We start from the raw sequence: 15773 nt of genomic DNA, 5'->3' as shown, positions 1-15773 counted from the left end.
AAGCATGGAGGAAACAATTTCAGTCTGGAAATTTTTATGGACTGTTTTCACTATTACATTACGTAAATCCCTGAAAGAACCTAAGAAATACTTCTGTCAAATATCTGAATATTTGAGTGGAAAGACATAATGATGGACCTCTAGGGCATTAAATGCTTCAGGTAGAAAGAAGAAAATGACCTACTAGGGTTATTTAGTATTGTTCATTTGAATACTAGAGGATGTGTATTTTATTTTTAGGATTGCTAATGTAAAGTCTTTCTTCCTGGTAGCAGTTTGTAAAAGACATAGCTACATATAAAGGCAACTCTTGATTGTGATGGCAAAGTATGTCATCATCATAACTCAGGCTGCCAAATATTTCTGTAGGCTTGAGCACATGAGCGTGTCTCCAATTCATCTAAATACCTATTCAACTAAATATCAATCCAGTTATTTATGGCACAACAATTTTTAAAATAAGATTTAAAATTGAAATAGAATCTGTCAAAAGAACATAATGTTTGAACAGTTTCAACAATAATTGGGGATGCCTTTTGGGTTCCCATTAATTGGCATCATAGTCACTTAATATTCAAATCATAGGAATTTAGAGTCATAGACACTTTTTTTTTAATCCTCACCCAAGGACAAGGACATTTTTGCATTTATCTTCAGATAGAGTGGGAGGGAGAGAGGGAGGAAGAGAGAGAAAGAAACATCCATGTGAGAGAGACACATCAAGTGGTTGCCACCCACATGACCCCAACTGGGGCCGGGGACAAACTGCCACCGAGGTACGTGCCCTTAGAGAGAACCAAACCCGGGACTCTTTGGTCCACAAGCCAGACTCTCTAACTGCTGAGCCAAACCGGCCAGGGCTAGAGTCATAGACACTTTTAGATTAAGCACTGCTATAGACCTCCATCTCACATTTCACTATTTATTATACAAAGCTATCTGGAAATAATCTTCATCATTGAGTATCAAAATGGTACCTCTTTTGCCTCTTAGTTGATCTATGTAATTCTGTATCTTCTGACCTATTGATGCTGGACAGGGTATGTTATGTTTCACAGTGGAGAAATGTCCAGCAAAACTCAGAACTTTGAGCACTTATAAAAGACTGTCACAAGATGCCAGAGGCCTCAAGAAGAAATAGGAGGGACCCTTCTGGACTAACAATTCTGTGCTAATTATGCCACCTGCAGCGACATTTTCTCCATTTCTCTTATATTCACAGTATAGCAGAAATGTTGAAACTATAAGAAAATGATAGAATGCGGTCTCTTCTTTACATAAGCTTTGCTTAGAATGTTCAATTTGGAACTAGGCTAGAGATTATTTGGCTTACATTAAATAGATTTTTAGAGAATGAAACTTAACAAATATGGGAAGATTCTCTTCCCAGTGGTCAAAATAATTTTCCATCTAATTGGACATTATGGAATCAATTACATCTTCCAATGGTTTCTGAGCAGACTATTGCCATATTCTCTCTCTTCTCTGCCTCTATTCTTGCCTTCTTTAAAATCATCATCCAGAGTGATCAATCTACATGAAACATATTTCTTGTAATTCTCAGAGAAAGGAAAGTTTGTAATCAAAGGAAATTCTAAAGGACACCGTCAGTGTGTTGAGAGAATGAAAAGCTATTGAATAAACATGGTGCATCTTTCTAGATATTTGGAGAAAAAGATTTTTATGCTGAATAAAATGGATTTATTATGCAGTAAAATGCAAACCCATTATAATTTCATGTACATGGCAGACCATTTTTAACTCTGGCTCTAGATCCTTCTGTGAGTATATGCTTATTCTTTTATTGCTTTGTTTCCTTTGGGTGAGGGGGTTTGGATTTCAGAAGTATTAAGTACTCTACGGAAGACAGGACAAACCACCTGGAATAACATAAAAAGCCTTCCATGGCCCTGGACGGTTTGGATCAGTGGTTGGAGTGTTGGCCTGTGGACCAGAGAGTCCCAGGTTTGGTTCCCGCTAGGGGCATGTACCAAAAAAAAAAAAAAAAAAAAAAAAGCCTTCCATGTCTGGATAACTATTTCTTTCTCCAAACGCATCACCTTTTATTCTAGCCTCAAACTAGTAACTTCAAACAGTTAATAACCCCTACACACATCACATAGTTTCCTATCTTTGCTCATTCTAGTCCTTCAAGCTTAAATGTCCTTTCATCTTTCTTTTTCTAGGTAACTCCTACTCACCTATCAAAACCCAACATAGTTATCATTTTCTTCAGGACATCTTAGGGTACTTTAATATTCTATTACCTCATATATTAAGAATAAACTGTCATATGTATCTGTCTTTTAGGCACTCCTCAAAAATAGGGACTTTGTTAAATGTAGGTCATTTAAAATGTGAAATACAGGGTCTAACTTTGAGATTTAAGAATGTCGTACTCTAATATACAGATTGTGAATCACATAATTTTGACATGAGTCTTGGTTATGAAATGATTATAAAAAATGAGCACATGCTTAATTTCTCTTATATTTGTTGTGAAATTTTTTGTTGTGAAATAGTGAAAGAACAGTAAATTAAACTTGATTGTCTTTCATTTTGTATTTTGAAAATACTCTTGTATGAGCTATAAGACTATCCAGACTTGGTAATGCAAGATTTAAATTAGCTATACTGAAGTTTCAGCTATTCAAATAAATTTTTAAAGAATTAAAGTAAAAAAAAAAAAAAAAATTGAGAGCCCTCCAGTGGTCAAAATAATATATGCAAATAGTCACACTAATTTACTCAATATTCCTCCCTTCAAAGAGCTTAAAATATTTCATTCTTCCTTTTAGAAAAATGCATGCTTTGATTACTTTCTTATATCACTATTATGTTGCATAAATTGTTTTTTAGCACTACAGGGAAGCAAATGTTTATCCAAATCATTTAAATAAACCACAGAAAATAGCAGCCCAAACCGCCCACTTATCAATGAGAGATTCTGAGTAGTCACTAGAATTAAACCACATAAGGACAATCCTAAATCTTGTCCAGATATGAGTAATTTAGTTCCTTCCATTGCAGTCATTGAGAGAAATGTAGCTGTATATTAAAACTACTCAAGATAACGAAAGGATCTGGGCAACCCTAGCTGTGTCTGCTACTTCTGTGTGCCCCATAAGCACAGTGATGGCTTTTAATGTGTATATTCTTAGACTTGTAAAAACACAGCATGTGCGTGTGTGTGTGTGTGTGTGTCTAAACTGTAATTTTAATGGTTTGCATATGAAATGTGTTGGCTTCTCTTTTAGCAAATGCATATCTGACGAAGCCAGGCAGCAGCATTTACATTTGCTTCACCTCTTTTCATCAGATTACCAGCAGTGCTTTGGCAGAAAGCCCTGAGTAATGTCTCTGCCTTGAAAATTATCAAGCTCTAACATTTACCCAAATGCTGCAACACTGATTGGTGAGGGTATTTGTTTGTTTGTTTTAATTAAATTCTGATATTACTTTATTAGAAAATAAAACTTGTTTTAAAAATTCCTACACACATTGAGATTCATACATATCGTGTTCAATACAGGATTAAGATTCTTTTTTTTGCAAACATAGAACAATTACTTAATTATCACATTCCAAAATCTTCACAGACTACCCATACTTATTTTAAAAAGTTAGCAACATCAGAGGAGAAATTATAAGAAAAAAATGTTATGCCCTATAATTTAATTTCTTACTGAGATTTTTTTTTGCTTGTTTTCTAAATATTTTAGACAGAAAGAAAATGTTTATCAGTTTCTTTTTCATATAGTAATGTATGCAGACTTACCAAGGTAGTCAATGTCCTTAAATTTAAAAAAAGTAAAGTTCAGTTAGTATCTGCCAATGACCTTCAAGAAATTCAGCCTCCTGCAAGAAATGTTACGGTAATTCTCACAAAGTGAACTCTCATGGAGTAAGTTACTGCCTAAGACAAAAGTGGGCATCTCTGGAGGCTACATGTGTCTTTGAGGCCACTGGGGTACTATAGAGAGACTGAAGTAATAATTTACCCTTGAGTGATGAAAAATATAGTGTAACTTCACATCAAGATCCTCTGCCTCATTAAGTTAAACACTTCCCTCATGTCATTTTAAAGAAGAGATTTTAGTACCGTAAATCTAAGTAACTTAAATTTATGTTCTGGTATCTGGTAAATGGCTACACAGGATATTTTTCAGCATTCCAAATGTTTTAGGCACTTGGCAGTTTCGGAATGTAGATATAACAGACTATATAATTTGGCAAACAGGAAGCAGAGATGGAGTTCTGCTGGCTATTTAAAGAATCTCAAAGGAGCAACCCTGTAGTGCTGAGAAGAGATCTTCAGATCCTCCTGCAATAATTTTTAGAGGTGTTGCTGACATCATTATGGTTTCTGAATTTTATTATAACCCCAGGGAAAAATATGAACAAAAATCAATCTGAGGAAAAATTTATCCTAAGAATTTTTGCTATCCACACTTTTAATTGAATGATTTCTCTTTCTATGGTGCAGAAAGAAGGTGTATTTCCCAACTACTTTTCTTTTTAAGAAAATGTATTGGTTTATGTCTTACTTTTAAAATGGAGGGAGGAGAAATGAAATATACTGATAAATAAGAAGAGGAATAACACTGCCAGAGTGGACAAGGTGATGAAAGTTCAGATGTTCCCTGTCACACCTAAACACCCTGAGGCCTATAACTGAACCCAATACCTAGGATTTTCTTGGAACAGACTCACTAATGGTATAAAAATTAATGGGACAACTGGCTCATTTTAAGTGGCCACAGAACTTAATTGAATATAATACACATTCTAAAGAAAAAACTGGACATTTTGTTCTTCTTGGTCTATTCCCTTTTTTACACAGAAAAATTCCAATAGATGGTAATTTTAGTAGAGTATCTTCTGAAATACAACATTTTATTTTTCCTTTTTAAGCTTCAAAATTTTTTAACTTAGAGGAAGTGAACAAAAAATGTCAAGAAACAGATGTTAAGTTGAAGATGACTTTTCTCTTCACAAGATCTTCATAAAGAAAGAATAAGTCTGATAAATTAATAATGTATAATCATATTGTAAAATGGAAGAACAGTTTTAGAGTTTTGAATAAAATGAGTACAAATCCCTTTTGAATTCTGGGTTCTGATAAACACAGCCAGTCTCCTTATCTGTGGCGTTATCATCAATTATATACCAGAATAAAATTAAACAAATATTATAAATGCCAAAACAGTTTAAAATTTGATTTCTGTTGGTATTTAAAATCAATGCCATTTATCAAGAAAATACAAAGTGCCCAATAGTAAAGATAGTTTAAAAAGTTCTTTAAAGTTCTGAGCTTTATATTCTCAAAGTATTATATGAGCTACCATATTATCACACTTTGTTATTAATACAACAAACAAGGAGTGATTTAAACCAGAATTTACCAAGTGTGTTAAAGTAATATATGTGTGTGTGTGTGTGTGTGTGTGTGTATTATATAATATTTAAATAGTCAAATTATATATATATTCAAAATAGAATGAGAAACACTGGGTTAAAGAAAATCACACAGGTCTCTTTAGTGTAAAATTTTAAGAATCCTTAATGCTAATGGTCACCTAAATTCCCAAGAGAGGAATATAATATATAGTGATTCCCAAATTGGTCTGATCCAGGAACCTCATATTTTTTTTTTCTTTCCACATAGCATTTCCTAGAATTATTGCTTCCAAGAATGCAAACTGGACTTGCTGATTTAAATTAAAACCCAAAAGACCTTAAAATATGGGCTTAGTAATTTTTCAGCTTTAAGTGTTTTATTAATATGTGAATTCCAAATTATATCTTGTTATCACTTAAAACTAAATGCAAAGCCAAAAGAGAGTATCAGAGTGATGGAAATGACACTCAAAATTATGCATTTCTAGCCTATAATATAGATTGCCCTTTCTTTGTGTCATTTTATTTTATTTGTTTAATTTTATTATTTATTTAATTTTATTATTTTTTAGTAATCCTCACCTGAGGATATTTTTCCATTAATTTTTAGAAGGAGTGGAAGAAAGGGAGGAGGAGGGAGAGAAACATTGATGTGAGAAAGACACATCAAATGACTTCAGCATGGCCAGGGATCCAGCCTGCAACCCAGATATGTGCCCTTTATGGGAATTGAGCCTGCGACCCTTCAGTCTGAGGGCTGATGTTCTAACTGCTGAGCCAAACTGGCCAGAGCTGTGGCATTTTTAAAAAAGCCTTTTTTTTGCCTCCTGGGAAAAGTGGGGGCTGGGGATTACAATTATAGTCAATAACCTTTTTCTCCATTTCTCTGCTACACATAATCAGTAACTAAAGATGGGAAAGTGTTAATGTTTTATATTTGCTTTCTACAGGCTATAGGAATTGCCCTATCAAAGGCTCTTTTCCCTTCCGGAAACTGTGGGCAGGACTCCCTGAGATGTAAATAGATGAAGGACCCTGGCATCAGATTGTAGGTAGTGTGCCTACATGTTACCAAGTATGGGCCAATTACTGCTTACAGGTTAAGTCTACATCTATGTTCTTCTGGGAGTTTAGGGTGCCTATCATCCATCAGCGTGGAATTCATTAGAATTCTTTATAAATATTTCAGCCCTTTCTCTTTCTAGGCATGTGTTAGGATTGTATTCCTCATCCAAATAAAATTAGATGTGGCCAGGTGGCAAGCTTTGGCCAAGGAAATGAGAGTATACGGAACATGGATCATTTCCAGGGGAAAGCAACAATGTAGAGAAAGTCTTCAGCCAATCCACAATGGATAATTTACATGAGCCAAAAGGAAACCTTGTTTTTTTATAAGCCACTGAGATGTAGGGGTTGTTTGTTACGGCAGGAATCCACATCTAGTATATCTAGAATACTTTATATATCTGCATGTTAGTTTTATCATTTAAAAAAATAACATATGTCTTTTACCTACAAAATAGTAGGAAACACTGGATGCATCTTAGAAGAGAATGTACACTTATCTGAAGTGTTAAAAACAACATCTTTTGATGAGTAAATGTGTCCCGTGAAGGTGACTAAATAAATAATTTTATTGTCTAGCACAGTTAAAGCTTAGCTATTTGGAAACTATAATTTAACATCAGCCAGTTTCCAAGAGCTAGAACTAACTTCTTTTAACAATGAAGAAAAATAAGAAGGCTAGTATTATATTTTCATATTTTGTGGAATATTCTGGCTTCTCAGCTAAATACTGACTTTGAACATTTGATTACATTCAATCTTCCTTTTCTTTTCTTTTTAAAAAATTTATCTCTATTGTTGAAAGTATTACAGATATCCCCCCTTTTCCCCCCATTGACCCCCTCTACCCCACTTCTGCCCACCCCCATGCCTTCACCAAGCTATTGTCTGTGTCCATTGGTTATGCATACATGCATATAACCTTGGTTAATCTCTTCCCACACTCCTCAAAATTCATTAAAAATAAATTTTTACCTTATTCATATTGGGGCTTTTGTCTTTGTAGAGGTATAAGAGCCTTGTATGAGAAAAAATATAAGCCAAAGCAAAATTTCTTATTTTTCTAAATCTCAGAAGTTGGCATATCAAAGGCATATAATAAATGTGTGAAAAACTTCTAAGTGATCTGAGGAATATAAAATTAGTTAAATATCTTTAGAATTAGTAAGCTATATTTTGCCTGGTCCCCACTAACTATATTCAATTTTTAATGAGCGATTGCAGGGTTTCTTTTAACTTAAAATAATAAAACAAGATTAGCATTGCTTGTCAAGGCCTTAAACATTTGATAAAACATTTCAGCCAACTTTAAACTTAAGGTCATAATGTCATATCACATAAGCAATCAACTGCTTTCCTTCAAGTACCCTGCTTTGATATGAAAACAACCCAATAAAACATTTTTCTGATATTTCAGATTTAGATTATGTGCAATGAGATCATTTTAATTTAGTTTTGTTGCATTGACTATTTTCATTTGTACTATTTAGCATTATGGACTAGATCTGTTAAAACATGTCAGTTTTCCAACTCTATGACTTTCTTTTTGATTATGAATCCCTGAAAATAAAAAGCAAATTTATCATATTTAAATTTCCATCATCTCTTTTATGAACAAAGCAATTTTTTATTGATATTTAGAGAGACAGGAGGGGAGAGGGAAAGAGAGGGAGAGCAAAACATCGATGTGAGAGCAAAACATAGATAGGCTGTTTCCTGCACACCCCCTACTGGGGACGAAGCCCACAACCCAAGCATGTACACTGACAGAGAATCAAACCAGCAACTTGCCCTGGCCGGTTTGGCTCAGCGGTTGGAGCATCAGCCTGCGGTACAGAGAATCAAACCAGCAACTTTTTGGTGCATGGGATGGTGCCCAACCAACTGAACCACACAGGCTAGGGCTGTCATCTTTTTGTCATCACAATTGAGTTATACAGTCTCATTTGGCAAAAATGGAAATAGATAACCTCCTCCTGCACAAAATAGCAATGACCAAACATACTTTTAATGAACTCTACTTGACATAGAACACCATTAATGATTGCTATCCTAGGCAAAGAGTCTAAAGACAAAGAATAATGTTATATGGAAAGAAAAAGAATAAAGTAAAAAAGAAATTGTTGAAGAAAACTCCCTCAGAATAGTCACCTGTTCATTCCTTAAGCATGTTTTGAATAATTTCTATGTCAGCTACTGAGAATACAAAAGTTCGTAAGACATAATTCCTGCCATCAGGGGTTCCTAGAATGGTGAGTGAGCTATACACAATTAGAGAAAGTATAGTGAAGGAGACTTATAAGATCAACCTTGAAGAAGTAGGATTTGCTCACAAAGAAGATGAACTGTGGGCATTCTGGAGAAAAATAGTTGCTCGACTAGCACAGAGGTACACACAATATTCTGGAGGCAGCAATCATGTGCCATTAAAGTGTTGGTGATAACCAGTGAAGTAGTGCGAATGATGTTAGAGACACAGGTCAAGGCTTTGTGGCAGGTCTTTAAGATATATTTAGGGATTATTTTGAAGGGAATGGTGAACCACTAGAGATTTTAAAGTAGGGGAGCAATTTATTCATCTCTATGACTTTTCGAAGATAGGTGTGACGTTTTAAACAAGTGTGGGGATTACTACAAATAATCCTAGTGTTGGGGATGTGTTGGGGGTAGTCTAGGGGCAGGACTACAACTGGGCGACCATAGTAATACCCAAGCGAGATGACAAAGAGCTGAAATAGAGTAATTTTAAAGAGAATGGAAAGGAAGGAATTTATTTAAGATAATTCTTTACTTGTGGTGATAGTGTATATAGGCCAAAAGACAGTAGAAGGAGTCAAGGTCAACAGCTGAGAGTGATGGCAGTGAGGGTGGATTAGAGAGACTAAAGAGATTACTAAGAAAAGGGGCCAGCATGGGACAAATAAAAGCACTGTTAAGTATTGTTGACAGCTCAAATAGGGCTGGAAAATAGGATTGGAATCTTCCAATCGGCATGCATTTGCAAATTTCTCCCAAAAGCCTGAACAGATCAGATCACAACTAAAAACAAAAAATCAGAAAAACTCCCTGAAATTATCAATGATATCAGCAGACTGTCTGATGTTTTGTCTAGAATGAGGAGTATTAAAAAAAAAAAAAGATTATAAAAGCAGCAGTACATTTTCATTTCTGGTAATAGTAATGAGATAATTTGGACTGCTACTCCCACTGAAGTACCTGAAAATATTTAAAATATTAAGACAGCAAAGAGTTAATAAGAAGGTGGACTTCACACAGGGAAATTTAGAAGAACAGAACTCAGAGAGGGAAGCTCATTTTTGAAAGTTTTTGCCCTTGGGTATATGACTATCATGAACAAAAGATCTGAGAAACTAGCTAAATTTGGGGCAGCTTTATCGATTTCCTAGGAATATCAAAGCCATGGTCCTCAGGTGAGCACTTTAATAAACTAACCCAACTTTAAGGGCCATATCTCTCTTCAGAGTAGGAGGGAACCCAAAATAAGCCATTCTTCACACAGATTTGCAGCCCAACTCCTGGCATGGGAGTAATTGAGAAATTGTAGGTGTAGCACTTTGACTAAAGTGATTCCGGTCTGATATTGCCCTCAAGTGCCTGGCAGAAGCAAATCAAAGTCTTCTCTGGCTAAAAATATTATCACACTAGGTCTCAACTTATTTTTAAAAATAATTTTTTAGAAAGTATTTCCAGCAGATGATCAAGAATATCCAAGCAACCAAGAAAATAAGACACCATAAATGAGAACTGGCAAGAACAATAATAACCCAATAACATTTGAAACATGAGAATTAACAGACATATATTATAAAACAACTATACTTACTATATTCAAACAAATAAAATCCAAGCTTGACAATTTAGGCATGGAACTAGAAACTAATGAGTGACATAATAGTTGCAGAGAAATATTCATTTGCCCTTTATCCTGTCAACAGTATTTGGCCACCTAGTTTAAAATTCTTACAATTTAGAATTTAAAAATTTTATATTTGCTTCTGTTTACTTTTGACACATGGAAAACAACAACAAAACCCCACATTGATAAGTCTAATATAATTCAATGTATAGCTATAATTCAATCAGAAATATATTAGTTAAGGAAAAGGTAAGTCTACATTTAAGTATGTGTGTGTACATGTGTGTGTAGTGAGCACACACGTGCATGCACTTACAAATTTCTGGGAAACACCTGTGATTTCTTTCAGGCTCACTGCTATTGTCAACAGATGCTGCTGGGTAAAGCAAGGAGAACAGATGTTCAATGTCACCAGGGGAAAATTTCTAAGGTACTATCCACTTGCAGGGGAATGAACATTAACTTTAAGTTTTTACAACCTAATGGGTTATTTTAAGTATTAGGGTAGGTAAACTATGATTTAACATAATTGTTTTAACTGTTTGAAGGTTAGGTATTTATAACGAAATGCAAATATTCCTGATGGACTTAGTGTACTGACTTTAAAACACTCTATATAGTCAGATTCTTCATTAAGGATAGATCTTGACTGCAAGAAAAGGAGGGTATTTAGCAGTGACATTCATTAGGGTTTGAGAGGGAGAAAGGGGTATGAAGGGGGAGAGAGAAAGTGGGCAAAGTAAGCAGGGAGAAGGCACCCAGACTGAGCTCTGACAACTTTACATTTTGTTTGGTCTTGCTAGATTATTCAGTGGTTGTAAAATCAAGTGACGTTATCAATATAATGCTCAGTTTTCCATTTTAGAAGCATAACTATATTTTTTATTCTTATTAAAGTTGAGTGAAATATCCATATTAAGTCATTCGTTGTTTGTATCTAGTTTAGCCAACTTAGTTCATTAGAATCCAGTCTATTTGACAGAACAAAAACCGGCCAGTGGCATTTCACAACTGTTCAGTCCCACACTCTGTAATAAGAACGTCAGCAGATTTATTTTCCCCATATAAAGTAGAATTTCCAATTCACACCATGTACTCTATGACTATTATGGACAGTATTTATTCTGAGAGAATGCCGTGCAAGTTTGGAAAAGCTGTCTCTAGAGCAGAGCTGAGAGGTCATTTGACAACACAAGAAAGCAAACCTATACATGGTCAAAACATGAAGGGAACTAAAGTCTGTCATTCTTTTTTTTTTTTTTTAAAGAAAAAAGTTTTGAAATCCTTAAAACACAATGTGGCAAGAGCAAATTCGACAACTTGTACCCTCTTCCACTCTCAAGCTCTGGATAATCAGGATGTCTCCCTTCACTTAGCAAATATCAGCTTTGGGGGAGGAAGAGGATCTGCTTGGAACTAATGAGGCGACACCAAAAAATAACTCCCATTAATAAATGGTTCTCGTCACTGGAAAACTGGCTATTTTCTCTAATTTTTTTCAATACTAAATATTTTCTAAAGGCTCCTTATGCACTTTCAACCACTTTTTCCCCCCTTCTTTATTTTATTTTATTTTTTAATGACGAAGCACCATAGTGGCATGCAAAGGAAATAAGTCCATCTCACAATAATGATACAGATGGCATCCAGTGGCGCCATGGACACTAACAGTCAGTGTGGTGACATATAACTACTGACATTATCATTCAATAAATGCAGGGTGTTGGAGGAGGAGTTAATAGAGGGAAAAGTAAGGAAGGGTACAGCAAAACTGAAGTTACAGACATGCAAGGTAAATTCCCAAACTCTGCCGTGCAAAACGTAAAATGCCAGATATTTCAAGAAAGGTAAAAAGCACAACACTGGAAAAATTTTCATTATCACTTTTTCTTTCACACACATAAAGAGAAAAAATCAACATTATCCTTCCCAGAGAAGAGATGCTCCTTAAAACCAATCTTTTCACTTACCCTAGGGTTTGTACAGCAGGATCTCTTAAATCCTTTTAATTCCAGTATATCCAGAAATATATGAATTCTTAGCACATTCACTTGAAGAATAAACTTCAACCAAATTGTTACTTACAACAGAGATCATAACAGAACTCTCCAAAATTCTAGGGAGAGATGTGAGTTTAAAATCCAGCTTCTAGAGCCTGGTGTATACTGTGTCTATCTTTAACTTGAAAATGATTTGGTTTCACATTCCATTGAAGTCCCACTGGCAGATGACTTTGGTAAACTCACCAATGGCAGGCTTTCAAGCGTCCTCCCTTCAGCCCCTCCTCCGTCTGACTGAGCTTCCGCTGTTACATCTAACGCTGATTTACTCAGCTGTCTTTCTACCTGTCTCTGCCTGGGTAAAAGGAGATGCTTTCATTGACGGCTATTACGGAAACACTTGGAAACTGAAGATCAGCAGGAGGACTCCCTGTGCTTCCCACCCCTGCCCTCCCCTCCCCCTACTTACTGCCAGAAACCAACTGACTTCCAAACTTGGCTGTCTCAAAAAGAATGTTCTCTGATTGGCATTCCTGGAAGCAGAAAGCAAGGCAGCTCAAGTTCTGTTCTGTTACTCAGCTTGAAAAACTTCCCAGGTATACATAATACAAAGTAAGTTTCCTGGATTTTTTTTTTCTTAACTTTGAGGAGAATGGAGCAAATATTTTGGGGCATTACAAATCTTTTTGTTGTCTCACAGCTTTTAAATATTCACCTATAATTTTACCCCAAATGGCTAGGGATGCAGTAAAACAAAACAAGGGAAATGGTAAAATCTTTAGTTAGAAGTTGAATTTCCTTATTAGCAAATGTGTTGGGACCCAGTAGAGGAAGAAACAGTCAGGCTGCCTGCTTGACCCTATTCTGGAGAGCAACTGTGACTTTTCTGTGAGAGAACACTTGGTCGAGAGGCATTGTGTAAAACTGATTTCAGTTGTCCTATAGTATACACTGCACACAGCAGGAGGAGAGGGTACAGACATTTCTTCCTCCCTGTCAAACCTTTTTTTCTAGAACTGTCTTGCAATATTTAGTGAGGACTGAGAAAAAATTGTGCGGGGTGTGTGTGTGTGTGTGTGTGTGTGTGTGTGTGTTGCATACACACACATCTGAAAAAAGAGAAAATGATGGCAAAGAAATGAGAAAAAGTACATTTCATCAAATAGGACCTGACAAGGATTAATAATGAGGAACTCCTTTAAATCACTAAATAAACTTTTGTTGAATATTTACTTAGTGGTCACTGAGGTCCAGAAAATCTGCTGCTGAAAATTACTTACCTCTTCATGATCAAAAGAGTGAATTTATGGCGAGTAACTTTATAACTAGACGACTTCTTGAAAGGCCTAATTAAAGATTTATAATTTCAGTAATCAAACAGACCACAGCCCCAACAGGAGTTTCAGCTGGCTCTGGTTGCCAGCTCCAGGCAACTGTCAGCTGGCAGGCTCAGGGCAGTGGCGTGGCTGCAGCTGCTCCTTGCAACTTGTATAGACATCTCAAAAGTATGTGTCGGTGAAAGGCTGACTCCAGAAAGAAAGCTTTCCCTTTGTTGGTGGTTGTTTCTATATTTTCTGTTCTAGGTGGTCTTTTTACCACATCTAGAACAAGATCATTTTAGGGTATCATGAGTGAAAACATGATGAACTGGCAGCACACTACTAATTTATGTCAGTGATATTGTTTTTTAAATGCTCACTGAGGATATGTGTTTATTGATTTTTAGAGAGAGGAAGGGAGAGAGGGAGAGGGAAACGGTGCTGTGAGAGAGAAACATCTATTGGTTGCCTCTGATCGGTGCCCCGACGGGGGCTCAATCCCACAACCTAGCTATGTGCCCTGACTGGAAATCGAACTGGCAACCTTCTGGTGTACAGGTGACACTTCAACCAACTGAGCCACCAGGACAGGGCTATTTCTGTGATTTATTTTTTTTAATGCCTCCTATAGACTGACATTCTATCAGCTTGGTACTTCTTAACCTATTAGTAGATGTCTTTAAAAATGATTAAATAAAGGAGAAAAAGAAGGAAAAATCTTTCTTTATTCTTATTCCCAAAGTTGATTATCTTAGGGAAATTTCAGGCTATATGAAATGCTGATAGATAAGGACATCCAAATGACTTCAGCAATAAATAGAAAGACAGACAAACTTGAGAGCACGCATGCCTGTCCCCGAGTTTCTGCTCCCCTCTTTCAAAACACTTCTCCACAAGGCTAATGAATGGTGTTAAAACACATGTGAACTAAGCAGAGTGGACAGAGTTGGCGGCAGGCCATCTAGTTCACATTCACTCACACTGTTCGCTTGTTGTATTTTGAGTGAACACCAGCACATAGCTGACACTAAGAAATGTCTGTTGAAACTGAAGAACTGCGTGTTCAAAAGTGTATATGTTAACCTATGGAAAATGGTTATAAGTTGGCTCACATTTTAGAAAAATATATTTTGCATTTTTCTTGATTTTTTTTTCAGAAAAAATTATATCTCCTTTCAAGCAATTAACCAAAAGATTATATGGAAGGTATATTAGGTTCTGAGCACCTTCATTGAAGCCCTGTCCCCAAAAATTATTGTGCATTTTATATCTGTGTGAGTGACTGACTCTAAATATCAACACGGCGAATATGATTGATCTTGCTGGCTTCCAAGAAAAAGAAAAAAGTAGAAATGTTAGGTCTTTCTAACATTTCATAATAATTAGTAAAATACAACAATTTCCTTAATATGTTGTTACTGGCCATTTTCTTATAGTGCAATATTCATCAATCAAGTGTCTCTTTAGGTTCCCAAATTTGTCTCCCCTTATAGTTCAACTGTGCCAATCATGGAAAGCCCAGAATAGTCTGCAACAGTAGTAGCATTAGTCCAAATCTACGTTTGAATGAGAAGACAATGTGAATTTTTATTTATTTAAAAGTATATTTTTAGCCCTGGCCGGTTTGGCTCAGCGGTTAGAGCGTCGGCCTGCGGTCCTGAGAGACCCGGGTTCGGTTCCCGCTAAGGGCATGTACCTCGGTTGCAGTTTGTCCCCGGCCCTGGTTGGTCGTGCGGGTGGCAGCCACTCGATGTGTCCCTTTCACGTCGATGTTTCTCTCTTCCTCTCTCTGTTCCTCTCTCTCCCTCCCACTCTACCTGAGCAAAAAGTGGAAAAGTTTCCTCGGGTGAGGATAAAAAATATATATATATATTTTTATTGACTTTTTAGAGAGAGAGGAAGAGAGAGACAGAAACATTAATGTGAGAAATATCGATCAGCTGCCTCCCGCAGGCTTCCTCCTGGGGATTGAGCCCGAAACCCAGGCATATGCCCTGACCAGGAGTCAAACCAGGACCTCTCAGTCTATGGGGCAATGCTCAATCCACTGAGCCACACCGGCCTGGCCACAATGTGAATTTTTAAAAAACTTTTTCTTGCTAACCTTCACAA

At 36.1% G+C, this 15773-nt stretch overlaps 1 protein-coding gene across 23 annotated transcripts in view; it reads right to left on the bottom strand.

The window, feature by feature from the left end:
• Positions 1 to 15773, bottom strand: part of DTNA (dystrobrevin alpha) — a 366392-nt gene that overhangs the window by 257133 nt on the left and 93486 nt on the right. For 13 of the 23 annotated variants that reach the window (XM_036246084.1, XM_036246094.1, XM_036246088.1 and 10 more), the window contains exon 1: positions 12313 to 12502. The exons of 5 other annotated variants lie outside the window; for them this stretch is intronic. The gene's annotated coding sequence lies outside the window, so the exon portion shown is untranslated. Of the gene's footprint in view, positions 1 to 12312; positions 12516 to 15773 lie in introns of those variants that run through there. 5 more of the 23 variants (XM_036246102.1, XM_036246099.1, XM_036246105.1 and 2 more) reach the window with 1 other exon arrangement.

Source organism: Molossus molossus, unplaced genomic scaffold, assembly GCF_014108415.1.
Source record: "Molossus molossus isolate mMolMol1 unplaced genomic scaffold, mMolMol1.p scaffold_m16_p_6, whole genome shotgun sequence".
NCBI classification, from domain to species: domain Eukaryota; kingdom Metazoa; phylum Chordata; class Mammalia; order Chiroptera; family Molossidae; genus Molossus; species Molossus molossus.
Note: the sequence above shows the minus strand (reverse complement) of the source record. Positions and strands in the feature narration are given on the sequence as shown.